The sequence below is a fragment of the Centroberyx gerrardi genome, chromosome 15 (genome assembly GCF_048128805.1).
Source record: "Centroberyx gerrardi isolate f3 chromosome 15, fCenGer3.hap1.cur.20231027, whole genome shotgun sequence".
Taxonomy (NCBI): domain Eukaryota; kingdom Metazoa; phylum Chordata; class Actinopteri; order Beryciformes; family Berycidae; genus Centroberyx; species Centroberyx gerrardi.
In genome coordinates, this window is record NC_136011.1 from 29,211,843 (window position 1) to 29,224,806 (window position 12,964).

Genomic DNA, 12,964 nt, shown 5'->3' on the forward strand with positions numbered 1-12,964 from the left:
CATTATCCTACCAGTCAACTAGATGTTCAGGCTAGAAGAGGACTTCAAATAAAGGTTGATTTCCTGCCAAGGTGGCTGCAAGAGTACTGGTGCCATTCCTTTCCCTGCATCAAAATATTAATGCACTTTATCCATAAGCCTGAATGAAAAACTGTTCAAAATTTAAACTCTTCCATCAGCCAGATAAAATGAAGATGTAAATCCAGTCATTTATGTTTAGTATTAAGTAACATATAAGTATGAAAAGGGAAGAAAAAATTGTATCCAAGTTATGGACTTGAGTTGGAAGTCGTCACAGTGTGTTTCTGTCTGCGTTTTAAGATCAAAGACCACAATGAAAATGAGTCATCCTTCATCACTTGGGAGATGCACATGTGTTTCTCATGTGTTTTAAAAATTTGTCAAATAAACTACACTAAAAGGAAAGCTATTTGAAGTCCAGCAGCAGTCCTAGCAGAGTGAAAACAGTCAGTAACACTCGTGTGTAAAACTTGTCTTGAGCCGTTCTAAAACTCTCTCAGCCCAAATCTCATAAGCGGCGGCTTACTGGTCGTACGGAGCATGGCAGGTCATGACACAGTCATTTACAGTGAAAAGGCATTTAACCTCAAACACGGGAAAACTAACAACATGCGTGTAGTGAAGCAGGTCGCCTGACTGAAAGGTTTGCTGCACCACGCCTTGCACTTTGGGATGAAATGGACTTACATCTTGCACAAGAAACCTCTCAACCTTAATTCCTGATATAGTGCAGATTTCCTCCCATTTACAGTAAGCAACTAAAAGGACTGAGCTTTAATATTAAACAAGGAGCAGTGAGTTTGCAAAACTAAGGAATAAGACAAACTAAACTTTGTCTCATGTCATTCATTCAAGCTTTTAATCCACCGTCTAAAACGGCTGGCGAATCCCCAAAACTCACCAGCCATTTTCACTAGTTACACTCATCACTGCCATTTTTCTGACACTCTCATCCAGAGTTACTTGCGAGTGCAACAGTAGAATCAGCTTCAATTCCCAAATCACCAACATTTCAAGCAACAATCTCTAGGATGACTATGAAAGAGAGACGTTAGGAAAGGAGCTACAAATGAGAGCTAAGGAAAGAGGTAGAAGAGTGATGGAAGATGGGGAGTGTGTCTGTTTAGATTTTCTTGTTTTGACTGGAATGGAAAGGTCAGTTCACCGTTCTCTTAACTATGGCGGGTCAACGTAGTGGCTGGTAGAGTAAACTAAAGCCCCTCTCAAACATGCAGCTTCAACCAGAAAAGGTCCAGAAACGTCTGTGTCGGGGTCATGTGTGAACGGGAGCCGGAGTCGATATTCCGGGACAGCTGATCCGGCAATTTCCCTCCTCAAGACTGAGTGAAATTCCCGGGAATCTTCCTTTGCAACTCTAGTGTGCACAAAAGCTGACTCTGGAGACAATACTGTCTGTGGGTCCAAGTACTACAGGGATGTAAAAGACAGATTATATAGCCTATAGGTCCAAAATCGCCAAACCTATCCTTTAATGTGAATGGAAGGGAAGTGCGGGCTGAATCCAGACCGGTCTGATCCTGCTGGGAAGGAGACGGCTCTGTTAGGGGCGAGCTGACAGGGGTCAAGACGGAGGGGTCGGGGAGGAGGGGTCAGGGGGCAGGACAGAGGTCGGGGGCCACCGCCACTTCAGAGGGATCACTGCACCTATCGGGCAGGGGGATTACAGAGAAAGGGAAAGCAAATCCCCCAGAAGAATGAACGAGGAACTCTATACGAGCAGGAAGTCTGAAGGCATGAGGACGCTCATGTTGTCGTGTGGCGTCACGTGTTCCTCCGCCGAAGAGTTAAAGAGCCACGGACGCATCTGGATTGATTAATTTGAACAGGGAATGATGCTGTCTGGTCTGTCTAACTGATGTTTATCTGTATGGTATATGACCTGGTGAATTCTTAAGCGTTTTGCTGATTTTGTTCATTGCGTTTCTATTGAAAACCTCAGTCTACAAGCCTGATTTCCTTCACGGGACTCTGAAGTTTTGAATTAAATAGTTTAGAGAGTTTAGCCTACATGCTGGTCACTAGGTTATTGAATTGTGGGAATGAGTAGGCAATGTTCTCACTCAAAATAACATGTTTACTTTAAGACTTGAAGAGCTTGAAATAAACCAGATTTCTACTGGTCTAAAGCACCTTTAACCAAGTTGTTTTGAGATCAAGTTTCTAGACACACTGCTTGTAAAGAAGCACTCAGACCATACAGGACTCAACACTACTACAACCACAATACTACTACAATACTACTACTATACGCTATGGTCCTGTGACGCGGTTCTGCTGTAAAGGAAAGCAAAGCATTGTTGTGAGCACTATATACAGATTTCACTCCATTCCTGTGGTTTTGTGAACCCGTCAGTTTTTTGAACTCTTGAGGAATGCAGTCCTGTTCGCTGCCTTTCGCCGGTTAGAAAACAGAGAAGACGGTTTCCTTCCACACCGACAGGCAGACCCGCCGTCACATGACCACGCTTGTTTTGAGAAATCACACACGGCCGCAAATAATCACATTTTCACGGCTGGCGAGAAGAAGGCAGGTTTGGCCCAAATAAAAAAACAACACAGCTCTGACGAACTCCTTCCCACTTCCTCCATTAAGACATGGGAATGTTTTTCTTCACAGCCTCTCTGTTGCCACTGTGGTGAACTGATCTGAATTATTCACTGGGACGGGCTGGGTGTATTTAAAGCAGAGATCAATACCATTAAAGGACAACTGGAGCCGTTGGAGACGGTGAACATGGACGCTTCGACCTTCGACTGAAGAGGAGAGTACAAAACACCACAGGCCTGAACCTGAGGAACCGCTCTATATAAAGAGTTTGGCTCCGAAATGAGTGATCAGTTTGAAAAAGTGACACCTACTCTTATATCTAATGAAGCAAAGCACAAAATCAAGACAAATGGTGGTGCATGAGGAACTTTAGTCCTTGGCTGGCAAAACGAAACCACTTTTACAGACTGTATCCCTTGGCTTTTACTGAATGATGAACCTCAAGTACATATGTGAGCATTTTGGGATCAATAACTTTTCATCTGAAGGCTATTCCATATAGTTCTTGCTTCATATGTGTCACAGGCCTACTGTGTTGACTTCAATAACTGATTTCATTTCTCTTTATTCAACCTTTAATTGCCTGTTTTTATTCCATGTTTTTAGGATCTTTATTGCCTGCATGTATTTTATGAATTTTATGTATGGTCTATTGCTTTAAGAGTTTAACCAGGTAATCCCACTGAGGATAAAAATATTTTTCCAGAGACTCGGCCAAGAAGGTAGCATCAAGACAAACATAAAAAGCTGCAAACAAACAAGATACAACACTGTTCCTACTAAGAGTATTACTACTTCTACTACTTCTGCTACTAGTAAGTAAGTTAGTAAGACTTTATTTATATAGTACTTTTCAAAACAAGTGTGACAAAGTGCTTACTACTACTTCTACTTCCACTAGTACTTCTGTTAGTACTACTACTACTGCTGGTACTACTATTACAACTACCACTAGTGTTACTATTACTACTTCTAGTGGCACTACTACATTTACTTCTACTACTACTACTACTACTGTTACTACAGCTATTATTACCACCACTACTACTACTCAACTCATCCCACTGCTTTTGCCACTTAGCATTTACTTCCAAAGACACTCTTTACTGGTTTATAAATCCAGGTTTGATCCAAAGCTTTGGACGTCTCAAAAAAGAAAGAAAGAAAGAAAGAAAAAAACAGACTCCCCAAAGCCATTTCACCTTTGCCACACATCCAAGAGAATGAAAACACACCGTCCAGGATATAAAATATCTCTGCAGGGATGGAGGAGGAGGGGGGGAGGCGGAGGAGGTGAAGAATCGTCTCTCTGTGCGCCCGGCTTCCATTTACTGCCTTTATTTATCTGCTCTGCTCTGCGGGCGCTGCTGCAGAGAGACTGGAGGTGGACGTATGGAGGAGGAGGAGGAGGGGGGGAGGAGGAGGAGGAGGAGGAGGAGGAGAGGGGTGGATTGCATGTTTTCCTCCCCGGCTCAGCCACTCTGTCTCCAGGCCGCGGGGGGAAGAGGAGGAGGAGGGAGGGAGGGAGGCGAGGCAGACAGAGAGAGGAGAGCACTGGGGATGTGAAACCTGATCTCCTCCCCTCCCTCCTTCCCTCCTTCTCTTCCTCGTCCCTCCTTCCCTCCTCCACCTCCTCCCCATTGCCACCTCGCCAGAGAGCCTCCGAGACTCCCTGAGTAATCTGATCCTCAGCCTGGAGACTGGAAACACACTCAGAGAGAGAGAGAGAGAGAGAGGAGGAGGTGGAGGAGGAAAGAAAAAAAAAAGAAATGGAGAAAAAGGGAAAGAAAAGGGAGAGAGGGATAGAAATAGAGCCGAGAAAAGAGAGCAATCCCCCAGCTCGGCCTCCGAGACTGGAAATACTCTCAGGAGAGAAAGAGAGAGAGAAAACTGAGGAGAAATAGACAGAGCGGAGAGAGAAGAGGGAGAAACGGAGGAGAGAAACGGAGAGAAAAGGGGGGGAAATAAAATAAGGAAAGGTGAAGAAACAGAGGGATAGAAATAGAGCTGAGAAAAGAGAGAAATCCTCTAGGTCGGTTTTGGAAACTGGAAACACTCAGGAGAGAGAGAAAAATCTCTGTTTTTGTGAACACACACACACACACACACACACACACACACACCGTCTGCTACTTCCTACCATGTCTGATACACCCTTACTGGCTTCTGGATGATTTGTATACATGCATGTTTTCAATTTTGAAACCGTTTTACATTATAGATGATAGATGTTTGATATACTATATATTACATATACTGTATATTACATGTTTTCAATCCAGATAATGTATCGTCTCAATGCGGTTTAGACGTAGTAAATGTTTGCTGATGTTTGAAAACGCATATTTGGTAAACTGCTGCTCCAATACTGTTTCTAATAAACAGTCTTGCCAATAAATTAACTGAATTGAACTGAAATAGAGGAGGAGAGAAAGGAGAAAAAATTATAGAAAAGGGGAGGAGGAAAGAGAGAGGGAAATTGGAAAAGACAAATCTTGCCGAGTTTGGGTTTTGATTGTCTACTGCCATTTTTTCTTTTAGCATTTTCTTTCATAATCATTTTTTAAACTCGGCAACACAATCAATACTGAGTAGTGAGACTGAGATCGCTGAACTGAACTGGAAAGAGAGAGGGAGAGAAACGAGGAGAAGGAAAGAGAGGAAAAACTGAAAAGGAAAAGAGAGGGAAAGAGCAGGACAGAAAGAAAGAGTTGTTGGTGTAAAGGGACTTTAGGAAAACAAGCCTGGTAGAAATCAAGTTCTTTAGAAAATAAAGAGGAGAGAGATGGAGAAAGTTTGTTTTCTCTCTTCACCTTCACTATTTTAACAGCAAGTAGATGTTCAGAATAGAACAGGACTCTAATGATGGACTAGACTAACTTCCCAGCCACTAGCGTTCGACAGATTTAGGTTTTCGAAGGCCAGTACAGACACCAATACTTCTGGATTGAAGCAGCTGATAGTCAATATTTTGTGCCAATACACAATACCATTACATTTGCCCATTTTCATGCCAAGATATTGCATATATTTACTTAGTATTTAGTTCTGTATGAATGCTCGTCCTGGATTACGGTACAAAGGATTGTAACGTCAAATCCTGTGTATTGGTAAATTGTGATAATCAATAGTTAAATAGTTAAATTTAACACTTTTCTTGCCAAAAAATTCCAAGTATTCAAGTATTTCCTCCAGAATTGTATTCTCATCTGGGTGGAAAATCCTCTGAAGCAGCATTTAGACCATCACAGGACACTAAAACTCTCCACTGAAAGCCAGAACAATAAATAGTTTTCGGAGGGTTAGCAGCTCTTTAAGGCAGGTTTAACAAATTTAGACCCCTGAAAAATAAAAAAGGAGTAATCTCCATCATATCAGAGGTGGACGACACCGATTGGCCGATATCAGATTCTTAACAAAGCCGATATTGGCAGGATATATCGGTCTAACCCTACTGGACCCAGGCAATATGAACCGGTGTTTGCCTGGAGACTGGTGTTCCCCAGTCTGGTCCCAGTACAGAGGCCAAGACGGACTGACTGGGCTCCGTGTCATTTTATAATAATAGATCTGGAGCTACAAACAGCACACACACACACACACACACACACACACACACACACACACACACACACACACACACACACACACACACGGCTGACATGTGAAGACCTTCCACACCACACCAGTCATAACAAAACGAACTCTGGTATTTATGAGCAACTTTTAACATTTTGGTCACACACACACTGTTTTAGACACACTAATACACACCAACATAATCTCTTCTCTCTAAAAACGTATCCGTCTCTCTCTCTCTCTCTCTCAAACACACATGCAGCATCTACCGCAATCTGTGTAGTGACATTAGTGTGTGTGTATGTGTGTGTGAAGAGACTGAGCGACACCACTGACTAATCACTGAATGATACACAATCAGAGAGAGAAAGAGAGCGCTGGTGTGACAGAGAGATACGGCGGGAGACAGACAGATAACATGGCGTCTGTGTCTTCAGCTGTAACACTGACATACTGCCGAGTCGTCTTTCAGCCTTTTCCCTCCATGCAGACAGGTTTGAATACATCAAGGATCTCCAACAGATTGAATCCATTGCTGGTGTAGCAGAGCTGCACAATTAATCAAAAAAAAAGAACTAAAATCGCAATATGAACTACTTCAATTCCCAAATCGCAAGAGGCTGCAGTTATTTTGTCAGAGCGCTGGCTCCTGAACACGCTGTTCTGCTGCTGAGCCCAGAGCCTATAAATTAAAATGCACCGTCAAAAAAAAAATACTTTCAATGTATTCAAACACAGCAAATCCTAAGCAACAACATCTGTTTCTTATTTGCTAAAAAATGTAAAATACTGAACAATCTGTGTCAGTGTCACTATACTGTATTGCCATTTATCTCACAATATTCAAGCAAAATAATCACAATATGATTATTTGTCACTATTGTGCAGCTCTACGGTGGAAATTCCCCTGCTGATTTTTTTGTCTATTTAAATTATCTTGATCTTTGGAAGCTTAAAGTGTAGCGTAGTACAAGTCACTCAAAATGGGGAAACGCAGGGAGGGACAAAAATAATGCTCAAAATAATTTAAAATGCATTTATAGCTTATAGAGTCTTCCTTCCCTGCTTCCTTCCTTCCTTCCCCTTCCGGTACATTTAAAAGCTACACTTTAAGTCATCGAGCCTACACAGCGCACACTGATGATGACGACACAGATAAGAGATAGGGAGGAAGGAAGGAAGGGTAGGTGATGAGGGAGGAAGGAAGGCAGGTGGAGGGTGGAGAGGGAGGAAGGTGGGGAAGGAGAGAGGAAGGGATGGAGGAAGGAAGGGAGGAAGGAAGGAAGGAAGGAAGGAAGGAAGGAAGGAAGGAAGGAAGGAAGGAAGGAAGGAAGGAAGGAGGGAAAGTGGAAAGGTAGAAAAGATGATGGGGAGTGAAGATGGGTGTAGAGAGAGGGAAGGAGGAGAGGAAAGGGATAAAAAGTAGAGATGGAGGAGAGGAGGGAGGAAGAAAGCTCCAACATCCCACTACAGTCAGTTCAGGATGACAGCAGGAGGGAAGCTGAGGCGTTTCTGTTATTTTGTCCTTCATACCCAGTAATGGACGCTTCCTCATTTAATCAGAGAGAGACACAGAGACTCCAGTGTTTCCACAACCGACCGGAACCAAGAACACATTTTCCTGATCAATTTTCATTACCAATTCCTAGTTTTTCAGCACAAGTGCAACAGCAGAGCCGGCTTCAACTCCCACATCAACAACATTAATAGGGTCAAGGGTCAGAGGTCACAGCACCATATTCCTGTGAACCTAGCTACATCATGGATGATAGAGATGTGCTACCTAGTGCTGAAACATTTAGTCGATTAATTGATTAGTCAATCGACAGAAAATTAATCAATTATAATTTTGATAGCTGAATAATCGTTTTAGTCATTTAATCAAGTAAAAATACCAAACATTTTCTGGTAGCAGCTTCACAAAAGCTAAGATTTGCTGCTTTTCTTTGTTTCATCTCATTATTAAATGAATCCTTTGGGTTTTTTGGCTGCTGGTCAGACTGAGGAAGAAATCTGAAGAATCACTTTGGGCTCTGCTGGCTTGTAATTTTTGACATTTTATAGACTAAATGATTGATTGAAAAAGTAATCGATAGTGAAAGTAATTGTTAGTTGCTGCCCTAGTGCTATCTGAGGAAGTAAAGAAGGCAGAAAGTATTTTTTAAAGCATTTTTAAAATCTGGTCTAATCTGGGGCGGTTAGAGCGTCTTTGAGGATATTTGTTCTTATTGTTGGACTACCTGCGCCCCCCCCCTCCTCTCTCTCTCTCTCTCCCTCCTCATGGCCTAGCTGGCTCGCCCACCGTCAGTCTGTTATTTCAGTAACAGAGATCCTGGGCTCGGCTGAGGAATGTACAGCTGTCTGGCATATGTATAATACTAGATTTTAATTTCTAACCCTCCCCCAATACGCCCCTCTCTCTCTTTACGAACCCAACTGTCTCTCTCTCTCTCTCTCTCTACTTGCCCTCAGCATGGGGAGGGAGGAAGATGATGAGGGGGGAAGGAAGGGAAGGAGGGAGGAAGGCGATGAGCGAGTTAGGTGGGAGGGAAGGACATAAGGGAGGAAGGTAGGAAGGGAGGAGTTGAATGAGGGAGGGGAGAGGGAGGAAGGAAGGGCGTTAGGTGGGAAGGAAGGGAATGAAGGAGGGAGGAAGGGAAGGAGGCAGTTAGGTGGGAAGGAAGGAAATAAGGGAGGAAGGTAGGAGGTGAATGAGGGAGGGGAGAGGGAGGAAGGAAGGGCGTTAGGTGGGAAGGAAGGAAATGAGGAAGGGAGGAAGGAAGGGAAGGAGGGAGTTAGGTGGGAAGGAAGGAAGAAAATAAGGAAGGAGAGTGTGGAGGAAGGAAGGAGAACGGGGAGGAAGGAAGGGAGGAAGGAGGAGAGGGAGGAAGGAAGGGGAGCGAGGGAGGACGAAAGGAGAGAGGTGGAAAGGAAGGAAGGGGAGCGAGGGAGGACAAAAGGAGATAAGTGGGAAGGAAGGAAGGAAACGAGGAAGGAGGGTGGGGAGAAAGGGAGGGAGGAAATTAGGGAAGGAGAGGGAAGGAGTTAGGTGGGAAGGAAGGAAATATGGGAGGAGGGTGTGGAGGGAGGAGGAAAGGGAGGGAGATGAGAGAGGAGGAAGGTAGGTGATAAGGGAGGAAGGTAGGAAGGAGATGAGGGAGGAAGGCAGGGCAACACGGGGCCTCTCCCTCTCTCTAAATTAAAACCAGCTTCACACTTCTCTCCAGCTCGACCAAACATGGCCGACTACAATCTGAACACCAAGAGAGTAAAAACCAAGAAAATAAAATTCACCAGCAACTTTTAGCTTCTCAGCAGCCAAACTGACTTTTACACCAGAAACAAACATCTAAACAACAGCATGCTCCTAACCTGACAGACAGAATGTAAATAATGAAGATATAACGCTCTTTCCTCCGGCCCCTCCTCCTCTGGGAGGTCAGAGGTCAGGGTCTGGAGCTGGTGGGGTTCAGTCTGTTGCTCATGGACACTTCAGCAGGTTTTGGGTTCGAACCCGGTTCCTCTGGCTGAAGGAAAGTCCGCTCTGCTGCCCCGGCACAACTTTCTACCCCATTTACCAGTGGGCAATATGGTTGAAATCAACATCACCATAATCCTAAGGATCCTAAGGATATCACAATATTTCTCACGTACGCAAAATCACATGTTAAATAATAAAATCAATGTTCAGCCCATTGAACCGAATGGTAAAGTCAGGTGTGATGCCAAACAAAACTGAAATTTTCAAATAATATTCCTACCATGCCTCATTTTGTCAGTTTTTAAATAAAATGTGCTTGTTGGCATCAGTCTAGACAGCAGAATTGTGTGTCATGATTTCCCAAAATCACCACAATTCCACTGAAAGACTATAAACCATAATGCTGAATTATCACCCAGCCCTAAGACCAATAAACCTGCATCCCAAACGTGTTTCAGTCTGGGTTTAGGCCTACATCACCATGTTGAATCAAGATCTAGTCCTGTTCAGTTTGTTTCTCCACTTCACCATTGTCTTCTGCAGCTGATGTTTACATGATACTGACGGCTCTACTTGAAAATGTCTATTTTTTAATACACAAGTTTTTGCGCTCTTAAGTTTTAAACTAACTACTCTTAGGTTTTTTTTTATGTAACTACTCTTAAGTTGACAATACACTTTGCACACTGTGTTTTGCACTCAGTTTTTATTTATTTAATTTAATGTACTTGTTTATTATTGTTTAGTTTGTTATGCATCAAACTCAGGGGGCTGCAAATGCAATTTTGTGGTACTTGTACAGTGACAATAAAAGGAAATCTTGAATCTTAATTCAATAATTCAAGTTGCCAACAATTAAGAGAGAAACAATAAATCCCTGCTACAGTGACTGGTTCTGGACACCAAGCCGTCTGATTTGTACCATTTGGTTTCCAATCAGAAGATATGAGTCAAATGAGTCACTGCTGACATATTAAAGCAGCTTCAGTCATGAGAGTTGGACATGACACAAATATTTACAAGAACATGTGATTGATATGAGCTCAATGCTGAGTTACAAGCATTAAAAATAGACAAAGCTCAAAAGGAAGAAAACCAGTTGAGCCTCGTTTGCTTGTTGTTCTGAGAAGAAACGTGTTGTACATCTGACATTAATGAATATGTGTAGAAAAGACTGCAGAATAAAGCTATTGATCTGGCAGATATGCAAATATGCACAGAAACTGACTCACTCTGTCCAGACACCAACATCAAAATAATATAGGCTACAATGAAAGCCCAAATAGAAGAAAACAGGTTTAGCTTTGTCATTGCTTGTAGTTTTGAATTAAAATATGGTTTACCTCCGACATTACTAACGTTACATACTTTTAGGACACACTGTAAAGGAAGCTATTGATCTGACTAAACATGGATGGGTCGCTAGCTAAACAGCAGTTAAGTTAGCCGAGGAAGGCTGCTAAAAAAAACTTTTAACATTAAACAACTTTCCTGGAACAAACATAACTGTAGAAATATCAAAAATAAAACTGAGATAATTAGGTCATTCGTGACATTTGAAAGTGTGTTCATGCTCAACTGTAATGAAATCCATAAAGTTAACGTTGGTAATTTTAACTTCACAGCAAAGTTAGCCGACGACGGTTGCTAACTACCGCTAATCTAGTTAAACAGTAACCAAGATTTTGGTGAAGGGAGCAGAACTGTAAAATAACAGAATAAACTGCTTATGATTCAAAACGAATTCGCTCAAAATAAATAATGTCTTTATGTTTGGAGATACTGAACTCCCACAAGTTAACACTGGTTAGCTAACGGTCACTAAAAGCAAAGTTAGCAGAAGAAGATCGCTAACTAACTATGAAGTCAAATAACTTCAGTGAGGGAAACACAGCTGTTAACCGTCAAAATGTCTAAATTAAATTGTAATAATGAAATTATAATAATGAAAGAGGATTTGCTATAGGTAAAGAATGCGTTTAATCTCAACTATAATTAAAGGTAAGCTATGTAAACTATGCAGCAAAGTTAGCCGAGGAATGTTGCTAACGAACCCTTTACGTTAGGTTAAATACCTTTTACCTGAGACAAACATAACTGTGAGAAAGTTTAAATAAAAGTGTAATAATGTCGACTAAATTACTTGTGATGGGAGAAAATGTGTTTGTGCTAAACTATGATAAAATCTCCAAAGCCTGATTTAATCGAGCAGCAGAGCTGAAGCAAACTTTTTTCCACGACAGCAGCCGGAGGGATCCGTCTATTTCTTGACGCCAACAAACAAAAAAAATCTGTTCAGCGAACTCTGGTTATTTTTTTAGATTCCCACGACCGAGAGGTGTATGCATCTATATTTATATACATACACACTCTTCTGAAAAATGTTTACAAAATCAAGTACAAAACACAACGGCCATTTCTCATCTGGCAAATCGTAAACATGAAACATTCCAGTCCAGGGAATGGCTTTGTTCCCAGAGATAGCCGGAGCCCAAAAGTCGGGATCAGACCCGCAGGTTGGGAATCAACTTTTAGTTTTAATTCTGTCTTACCTTTGTTTTACCGTTGATTCCCCCCGGATGTGCCGCTCCTTCTGACACTACTTCAATACAGTCACTCGCGTCCAAATTCCCATCAGAAAATTGTTCCAAAATGCGTTATTTCCAGCGTATTTTTCAGTCTTTTAAACGTCGTAGTCCTTTGCTCTCTGTTCAGTCTGTGGTTTGGCTGTTTGATGATGGAGGAGAGCAAATACCAGCCTGCAGAACGGCCTCAAAGATCGTCTATGTTAGAGACGATGAATCGCTCGACAGTAAAAACAACTGGCCTAACTTCCGGCCTGCAAAAGTGGGCGTTAGCCTTCACGCATGCGCTCTCGTCCTGCAGCTATGGAATACCTGGCCACATAATTCCAACATTACTACATTTTTTTGAAGCCGTCAGACGCCATGATTGTAGTTTTCTGTAGATTGGTTATTCTAGTTCTATTCTAGCTTTTTCCACACAGAACACAAATATTTGAATTCATGAGTGGTGATTTTCAGTCAGTGCATTAGTATTTAAATAAACTAAGGTCATAATTGTTTATAAATTACAATATTATTATCATTCATATTTAAATGTATTGGTATGCGGTCACAGGTGTGTGTTTATCAGATATTTTACAACAGTTTCCAACACGACTCAGCCAATCAGAACTGAGAACCAGATTAGTAATACAATTAAATTAATTAATTAATGGTCATATTAATGGTAATGTTTGTGTAATTTGGTCCAAATAAACCTCTGATGTTTGTTAAGATATCTGCAACATC

At 42.0% G+C, this 12,964-nt stretch overlaps 1 long non-coding RNA gene across 1 annotated transcript in view; it reads right to left on the reverse strand.

Annotated features, from left to right (window-relative positions):
- The window catches only part of LOC139912197 (uncharacterized), a 36,981-nt gene extending 24,612 nt beyond the window's left edge, over positions 1 to 12,369 (reverse strand). Inside the window, exon 1 of the long non-coding RNA XR_011784651.2 lies at positions 12,203 to 12,369. This is a non-coding gene — a long non-coding RNA (uncharacterized LOC139912197). The remainder of the gene's footprint in view (positions 1 to 12,202) is intronic.
- Positions 12,370 to 12,964: the final 595 nt, after the last annotated feature.